The sequence below is a fragment of the Panthera pardus genome, unplaced genomic scaffold (genome assembly GCF_024362965.1).
Source record: "Panthera pardus isolate Hobbes unplaced genomic scaffold, ASM2436296v1 HiC_scaffold_16, whole genome shotgun sequence".
In the NCBI taxonomy this organism is placed as follows: domain Eukaryota; kingdom Metazoa; phylum Chordata; class Mammalia; order Carnivora; family Felidae; genus Panthera; species Panthera pardus.
In genome coordinates this window covers 88777416-88786758 of record NW_026526721.1, presented here as the reverse complement: position 1 = coordinate 88786758, position 9343 = coordinate 88777416, and the positions used below count along the sequence as shown (strand labels likewise).

The following is a 9343-nucleotide window of genomic DNA, read 5'->3' as shown; positions in this document are numbered from 1 at the left end:
AAATGTGGTTTCTTAGCCTGTAATCTGTAAATGGATTTCACTGGGCCTCTCTTCGAATTGTATGAAAATTTTTATGCTGGATACAAATGTTCATTTTGCTGTGAGGAGCCTAATTAACTGTTACCAGCTTCTCAATGGGATCTACTCCCAAAAACAGAGTCCTGCTATCAAAAACTCTCTAAAGACTGAAAAAATTTAGAAAAGACAAAGAAGCGCACCTGGCTGGCTCAGTTGGTAGAGCACATGACTTTTGATCGTGGGGTCGTGAGTTTGAGCCCCACATTGGGTGTAGAGATTACTCAAAAGTAAAATCTTAGAAAGAAAGAAAGAAAGAAAGAAAGAAAGAAAGAAAGAAAGAAAGAAAGAAAGAAAGGAAGGAAGGAAGGAAGGAAGGAAGAAAGAAAGAAAGAAAGAAAGAAAGAAAGAAAGAAAGAAAGAAAGAAAAGAAAAAAGGCAAAGAGATCTCATCCTTAAAAAAAAAAAAAAAAAAAAAAAGACAGATTATGTTTCTGCAGAGTCAACAATCCTCTTTGTTATATAAAGCTCCTGTCTGGGATCAGGAGAGGGGAAGACAAGTGTCACTGCAGACCTGGATTTCTTCTAAATTAGTATTTACAGGATTTGTTATGTCAGAGAACCCACTCTGATAGTCACACTTTGAGGGTCATGGGCTTAGACTACAGGATACAGTCTCTCTAGAGAAAGCAGGTAGCAAAATTAGCTCCTGTCTACAAAGCAAGGGTAAAGAGTCTCATTTGAGAAATATTTAAGGGCTTCATCAATTCTCCTAAGAGTCTCTCCTTTGACAGTCCTTTGACAGTCAAATCCTTCTCTTTTAAAGGGACTCTCTGACATCACCTCAGCAGACTTTCCTTTCTTCCGTGGTTAACTGGTCTAGCTCCTCCAGACCCTCATTTCTCAAAGCCCCCAGTCTTACTTATAGGAAATCCCACATCTTTTATAAGATTCAGTTTCACATTTCATTTTGCCTTATTTTTGCATTGGAACATGGGGTGTTGACACACTGGGTGGCTGGATGTAAGGATTAAGCAGGAAGGGATGTCTAAGAGCTGATATTTTATAATTGGTCAGTTAATTAGTGAATATTTTAAGCTGCTATACTCTAACAACTCTGTAGCGCTGTAACTCAGGTAATAAATATTCAGATAATTAGGACCCCCTATACATCAAAATGTTAACAGCAGCGATCTCTAAGTGGTGGGATCATGAATAATAAAAATGATAACAGACATTAATTGAATGTTCACTATGCATGCTAAGCACTTTACAAGCATGATCTCATTTAATATTCACAGAATCCCCCTGAGAGAACTACTACTATTTTCCTTCTTTTCAAATGAGGAACCTGAGGTTTAGAGAGGTTAAAATACTTACCCAAGGTCACACTGGTAAGTGGCAGGGCTGGGATTTAACTCAGTTTGTCTGACTTCAGAGTCCAGACTCTTAACCTCTCACTTATTTGTATTTTCTTCTTTCATACAAAGAAAATTCATTACTAGTGACATAAAGGGGGGAGAATGATTATTTCTTAAAACCACTGAGTACAACTATCACCTTGTACAGCTTTTCAAAGTCATATTCCCCAGTCTGTTTACGGTCCATTTGATAAATATCATCTATCAAAGCTTATTTCTCTGGGATTTTATTAGAAATAATGCCAGTTAAATTTCTTTTTAAAAATGAACATTTCAGTCAAAGGTTTTTAACTGCTAACCAATCTCTGGCTACAAGCCTGTGGCATCTACTGTTTGCAAAGTTCCTCTCTTGGTAAGAATACTAACTCACTTCTTTCTCCTAAACTCAACATTGAGGTCTGCATAGAGAGAGCTAAAGAGTTAGGGCTAGACACCGCATTCTCTCCCACAGGGGACAAGAAAGATTTAGAATTTGTATTTAATCATTTGTTCAGTGGCTTTTAAATATTACTTGTATAGATTTCCATTCATTTTACATTTTATTAATATTAATACTTTATTCATAGTATTTATGTAGTAATGTGATTATATTAGAGTTCTCCAGAGAAACAGAACCATTAGGATATATATATAGATACATGTAAGAAGATATAGGAATTGGCTCAGGCAGTTACAGAGACCAAGAAACCCACGATCCCTACTATCTGTGGTCTGCACTCTGGAGAACCAGGAAAGTGATGGTGTATTTCAGTCCAAGTCAGTAGGCCTGAGAAGCCAGGGGTGTCAATGGTGCAACTTCTGGTCCAGGGGAGGGGTACAGGGTAAGTCCCAGAGTCTGAAGGTTCAAGAACCAGGAGCTCCAATGAAGATTGATGTCCCAACTCAAAATAAAAGAGAATCTGCCATTCGTCCACCTTTTATTCTGTCTAGGCCCTCAACAGATTGAATGATGCCTGCCAACATTGGTGAGGGCAATCTTCTTTACTCAACCTACTGAATTAAATGCTAATCTCTTCCAGAACATGCTCACAGATACGCCTAGAAATAATGTTGTACCTGCTATCTGGGGACCTTTTAGCCCATCCAAGTTGACACACAAAATTAACCATCACAGTGACCATGGATAACTCTGAACAGCCCAGACCCTAGGGAAACCACATATGTCAGGCTGTTCAAATGTCTGGTAGAAGCCTTGAGTAGCAAACTATAGGACCAGGAAGATGGTAAGAGGAAGAGCAGGAGTGGGGCATACTTCAAACAGACTTTGCGAATCATAAGGAGATAAGGAAAGAATATGACCTCAGGAGGCAGACTAGTACTGGCAGTATTCCCAGAAACTCCCCAGTGTTTCTCCTCCCCACAGCAGTGTTGGCGGCAGCCCTGTGGCAGTCTGGGTGGTAGCCAGTACAAATGGAGCTTGTCCAAGCTCCGGTGCCATCGATACTGCAGTAGCTGGACACATCAGATTCATATGTTAAAGAGCAAACAGCAGAATCCCCAGTGCCTTACATGACCCCCTGTAGCAGCAACATCAGTCTTACTGAAGACTGGTTAGATTTTTTCAGTTTTCTTTCCAAGAAGCCAATATACTGAAGACATATCTTGGACTAAATAAACCCATGGATGAAAGGACGCAGAGGATTAAAGAGGGACACCTGGGTGGCTCGGTCGGTTAAGCATACGAGTCTTTATTTTGACTCAGGTTACTATCTCACGGTTCGTGAGTTTGAGCCCCACATATGGTTCTGCACTGACAGTGCAAAGCCTGCTTGGGATTCTCTCTCTCCCTCTCTCTTCCCCTCCCCTGCTCATGCACACACACTCTCTCTCTCAAAATAAACAAATAAACTAAAAACAAAAAAAGAAAAGAAAAGAAAAGAAAAAAGAAAAAGGATGAAAGAAAAAAACTGATACTGAGATAATGGCCTTATTAGTACCCTGGGCTGGTGAAGCAGAAATAGTAAGATATATTTACAGAGCTTATATGCTCTTTTATATGATTTTCTACCTTAGTTTAATTGATTTTTATGGAGCATAAATGTGAGGAGTTTTGTATTTATATAACTAAACCTATAAGCTTTGTTTATAACATTTTTATATTGCTCTCACATTAATAATTCACAGTCCTAGAGCACACCCTGCGTGCTAAGCATTAAAGACTTAAATTAGATAACTTCGTTCAACCCAACAATAGCTCTAACTTTGTTGCCCTTTACAACCAGGATACTAAGCCTTTTTCATACCTTATAATTTTGTATTCTTTTTGTAATTTCATACATTTTTACAGTAAGTGGAATGAGGCGTGAGTCTAAACGTATTTATCTCCATGCCAATAATTAGTATGCCTAAGAGCAAGAGTCCAGAAATTATGGCTTGTGGGCAAAATCTGGCCTGTTTTCTGTTTGTAAAAATAAAGCTTTATTGGAACAGAATTATACTCATTTGTTTGCATATTGTCCAGGGCTTCTTTCACACCACAAAGGCAGAGCTGAGAAGTTACAAAGTCAAAATATTTACTATCTGGCCCTTTACCTAAAAGCATTCATCACATAATTATTTATTTCTTCATTGTTTTATCTCATCTCATTTGTCATTGTTGTTTACTACCTCTTTTTAAGCCCTCCCTGAGTCACCATAAAAAAAGTGTCAGCCAATATTAATAAATACAGATTTATTTAAGCCAGTCAGGTTTTTCTTTAATGACTTTTACTATTTTGGATGACTTATATTGATTTCAATGTTAAAAGTTGTTCAAGTGAATAAAGACAAAGAAACTAATTGTCATTATTTACTATCACTCTAATAATTATGTACAACAAGCAACAACAGTACTTCACTGCCATATAATAATAAGCATTTATTTAGAACATGCATCTGCTGAGGGTTGGCTAGTGTAAGAGGAGCCAGCTGGTAACACTCTTCCATATGTCCATCAACCTCTTCCTGGGACCAGCTGCCCCAAGCAGGTTTTTCTCATTGTGATGGCAGAAACCCACAGGTTTCTTAAACCGGAGGCTCAGAACTGGCACAGTGACACTTTTGCCTCATCCTATTGGCCAAAACAAGTCACAAGGTCAACTCAGATTCAGGAGGCAGGAAACTATACTACAAAGTCACATGGCAAAAGGCAAGGCTACAGGGAGGAATGAAGAATCGGGGTCAATAGTGCAATCTACCGCACAATATTTTATTTGTTTATTATTTGAACTTTAAAGCATTATACACATTTTAATATTTAATGCTGACAACAATCCTAGAAATTAGATATTACCATTACTGCCTTTTAAAAATGAGAAAGCTGAGTAAGAGAATCTGACTTCCCCACTGCCAAACAGTTTGGAAATGGCAGACGCAGGATTTGGATCCAAGCCTACTTCCAAAGGCTTTCCCTCTAGGCCGTATTTGCATTATTCAATTTGTCTAGTGTGGTGGAAATAGCTATCTGCCTGCTAGAATCCAGTCTCTGTTGCCCATAGTATAAAAATCTACCTACCTAGGCACTATAGACTGAATATTTGTACCCGCTTCCAAAATTACATATTAGAATCTAATCCCTATCATGATGGTTGTGGTGGATGGGACCTTTGGGGGTTGATGAGGTCCTGGGGATGGCACCCTCATAAATGGGATTAGTGCCCTTATAAAAGAGCATCAGAGGGGCACCTAGATGGTTCGATCAGTTAAGCATCAACTCTTGGTTTTGGCTCAGGTCATGATCTCATGGTTTTGTGGGTTCGGGTCCCATGTCAGGCTCTGCTCTGGCAGCAGAGAGCCTGCTTGGGATTCTCTCTCTCTCTCTCTCTCTCTCTCTCTCTCTCTCTCTCCCTCCCTCCCTCCCTCCCTCTCTGCCCCTCCCCCACTTGGACTGTCTCTGTGTGTCTCAAAATAAATAAACAAACTTAAAAAAAAAAAAAAGAGCATCAGAGAGCTCCCTTACCCCTTGCATCAAGTGAGGACACAGTGAGAAGACGGTCATTTACAAATCTGCAAGTGAGTCCTCACCAGACACAAAACATGCTGGCCCCTCGCTGCTGGACTTCTCAAGCTTCAGAACAGTGAGAAATAACTGTTTTTTGTTTATGCCACACAGCCCATGGTATTCTGTTAGAGCAACCCAAATGAACTAAGACACCAGTCCCCACTGCACAGAAGTTCAAAAGACTTACTTCCGCCAATGAAATGTGAGCAGAAGTGATGTGTTCCATGTCCAGGCCAAGGCTTTTTAGAAGAGAATCCGCCTCCTCCACACTTTCTTTCCCTTTTGGCAAGCAGATGAAGAAGACAAGGCTGTCCAGTGGACTTTCTGAGATAATGGATGTATTCTGTATTCTGCATCGGAACTATCTCACATGGTATCCCCTAGTCACATGTGAACACTTGATATATGGTTAGGACAACTGAGGAATTGAGTTTTTAATTCAACCTACTCTAAGATCTCTGGTAAAGTAATTCTAACCAATTTAAATTTGTTATGGAATTCACCAAATAGAGTATTGAGGGTTAAGACTGAAAATATATGGGAAGGAACCAGAAAATGTAAATGTTCCCTAAATCTGATTTGGCAGAAGTCAAATAGTAGCCAATACTTTGCAAATCAAAATAAGGCAAAAAACAAAAAACAAAAAAATCGTAAACTCTTGATATAGTAACAGCTGATATTTTCACAGTTTCCTTCTGACTAGGTTATAAATTGAACTCCCCTTGGGCTGCCTGGATGGCTCAGTCAGTTAAGTGTTTGACTTGGTTTCAGCTCAGGCCATGAGCTCATGGTTCATGAGTTCAAGCCCCATATCGGGCTCTGCACTGACGATGTGCAACCTGCTTGGGATTCTCCGTCTCCCTCTTTCTCCCTCTCCCCTGCCTGCTCTCTCTCTCAACATAAGTAAACATTAAAAAATTTTAGTAAAAACAAATTGAATACTCCTTTACTACAGAATTAATTTACTACTCTCTTATTGGTAAATAAATTATTATTTTGAGGCAACCTGACATAAGGTATACAGGCATAAAGCCACCTATTTAAAAATCCACTCGTTCCCTAGAGCACATGTATCTTTTAGTGGTATTTGTTATAACAACCCAATATTTCTTATGGCTGTGAAACTCAGATGGTCTGCACACTTTCAGAACAAATCACACCGGCGTAGCTCCCAAACGTCACTCCTAACCATTACTCAAGACAGTCAGCAAAACCAGTGCCCCTTGGTTTATGCTAAAGTTCCAGAAAACAAGCATTTATTCTTCCAGTGGAGTGGTGAAAGAAAACATGGAGCATATACCCTTCCTTGGCTATTAACACTTTAATTGTGAAGGCTAGGGAAGATGATGGCCCACTGCTCTCTTACACACTATCACATGTAGAAATCAGTTACAAATGAAACGACTATTTGGACATTACAACATCAGAAAACTGTGATTGCTTTTCAGCTTCTGTTTATTTTACAAATACAGTGTTGGTTTGCAAGCATAATTCATTCCAGAAACATGCTTGTAATCCAAAGCACTTGTATATCAAAGTAAATTTCCCCATAAGAAATAATGGAGGGGACCCTGGGTGGTTCAGTAGGTTGAGCATCTGACTTCAACTCAGGTCATGATCTCGCAGTTCGTGGGTTGGTCCCCACATCCGGCTCTGTGCCAACAGCTCAGAGCCTGGAGCCTGCTTTGGATTCTGTGTCTCCCTCTCTCTCTGTACCTCTCTCTCTCTCTCTCTCTCAAAAATAAATAAACATAAAAAAAAGAAATAATGGAAACTCACATGATTCGTTCCACAACCCAAGAATATTCATATAAAAATGATTACAATACTGCAATATAATACAAAATAATACAGAAAATACAAAATATAAAGAAAAACAAATTAACCTGCATTTATCTTTGAAAACTTTTGTGGCTGTTGTGAGGGAGACAAGAGAGAGGAGGGTTATTGTGCAGGACAACCTTCATTCACTATCACTAATGGAATCACTGCTATCTATTGGCTTAACACAATCTTTTTCTTTTTGTGCAACTTTAACAAGAAGCCTATCCAATGATGCTTGCTTTTGCCTCCTTTTGAGGATTTCCCTGAAATGTGACATTGCATTGATGATCACCCACAATCCCACAGCGAAAGAGTGAGAGAAAGAAGAACCATTGGTTCAGTTGTGATCATGTGACATTAGGCGTCACATACTATTTGTATTGTAAGACATCGTTCATTTATTAAGTTAAAATTTATTAGAGATGTTTGCTCACCTTGCAGAACAAGTTACTCACAATGCAAGGTTTCACTGTAGTTCTAAGTACCACTGGGAAATGTTCTGGTGATGAATGCAAATGGTAGTGAGCCCTCACTATCAAGGGGAATGCCACTTTTATTAAAGGCAAGTCTATGAGAAGGACCCATGCTCCATTATCTACCCACAGCTATCTCTCCAGTATCTCCCTTTAGGAGGACCTCTTTGCTCTTGGCTGTAAAGCCTGTAATTAGGAGTGAGAGCATTCATATTGTGGCTCTTCCTCTTACTAGCTGAGTGACCATGAGCGGGTCACCTCCCTGAACCTCAGTTTCCTCTTCCACATGAGAATTAAAGGGACTAGTGCAGACAAAGTGTGCAGTATAACGTAAATGCACGTTGTTCGCATTTAATACATGTAGCTGTTACCCATTTTTGGAGACTTCTCCATCCTCCTCCTATATAACACCACTCCTTATGTGGACAACTTAAAATGCCACATGGCAACTTAATCATTTTTAAAACTTCAAAATTCATTCAACTAAAAACAGTCTCACAACGTAACTGAGAAATACAAATGCATTTTAGGAAGCAGATAAAAAGGAAGGTCCTCCAAACAGTAATGTATACAGGCCAGTCCAGTTATGGGTCAGACACATGGAAGATTAACAGACACTCCAAATAGGTCTTAGCCAGGCAGCTCTCCTTGTTACCTTGAAAAGAGATTTTGCTAGTTTCCTTACTCATGCTAATGGTTTGAGTAATAAAGTACATTCCCTTTAATCTTATAAAATAAAATTATTATGATCACAGAAGAGATAACTAATGCTGGGCCCCTCACCTTTCTCCTATTTGTTACCTTGGATTTCTGTGATTTGCATGCTTGTCTTACGCTTAATATGTAGATGTTGGACCTGGCTGAAATCTGAATGACCTGAAGCTTTTTTCCAGGAGGTTCAAATCCAAGGCTTTGATTCAGGTAAGGATTCCAAATACTAAATGTCTGGTACTTGTCAGGGATCTCCAATGACACTGGAGGAGATCATACAGGACAGATGTCCTAAAACATACCCTTCTGCAGCCTTACTTCTCAATTTCCCTGCAAATCACTCTCACTTTCCTTATTTACTTATGGTTTAAAGTTATGAGAAAGACCTCAAACAAGTGAGGGAATTATAAAAGATGTTACCACACAGACGTTAACTGTATATAAGCATTTTTAAAAATATTTCTCCTATAAGCTGTGTCTTAACAACATATTGTGTTTGTCCATGACAAACTGCTTCCAGCAAGTTTTCTAAGATCCTTCAATTGATCTCTGTCATCACTGCTTCAAGCCAGGGATCCTGAGCAGAATATAGTTTCTGAGGGGGTGGTACACAAAAATGCAAAGGCATGTGTGGCAAACACAGTTGGCTGTCCAACAAGTATCTGTGCTCCTTTTCCAGAGTGCAGGGTTGCTAAAGGAAGCAGCTGCCCAACCAGGAAACACCCACCCCCACCCCCTTAATCTAGACATGGCCATGTACTTACTCCTACTAAGGGGATATGAACAGAAAGGACATGTGTCAGGTCCTGGATGAGATGGTTAAAAAGACTGTGTGCCTCCTCCATGCTCTCTCCTCTGGCTGTCAAAGATCAGGGTGACATTGGAAGTCACATGCTGAATACTGTGAAGCCACAAAATAA

General features: G+C 39.5%; 1 non-coding gene across 1 annotated transcript; it reads left to right on the top strand.

Moving 5' to 3' along the window:
* Positions 1–216: 216 nt before the first annotated feature.
* Positions 217–289, top strand: TRNAK-UUU (transfer RNA lysine (anticodon UUU)). The gene has a single exon. It is a non-coding gene; the product is annotated as a tRNA-Lys (tRNA).
* Positions 290–9343: the final 9054 nt, after the last annotated feature.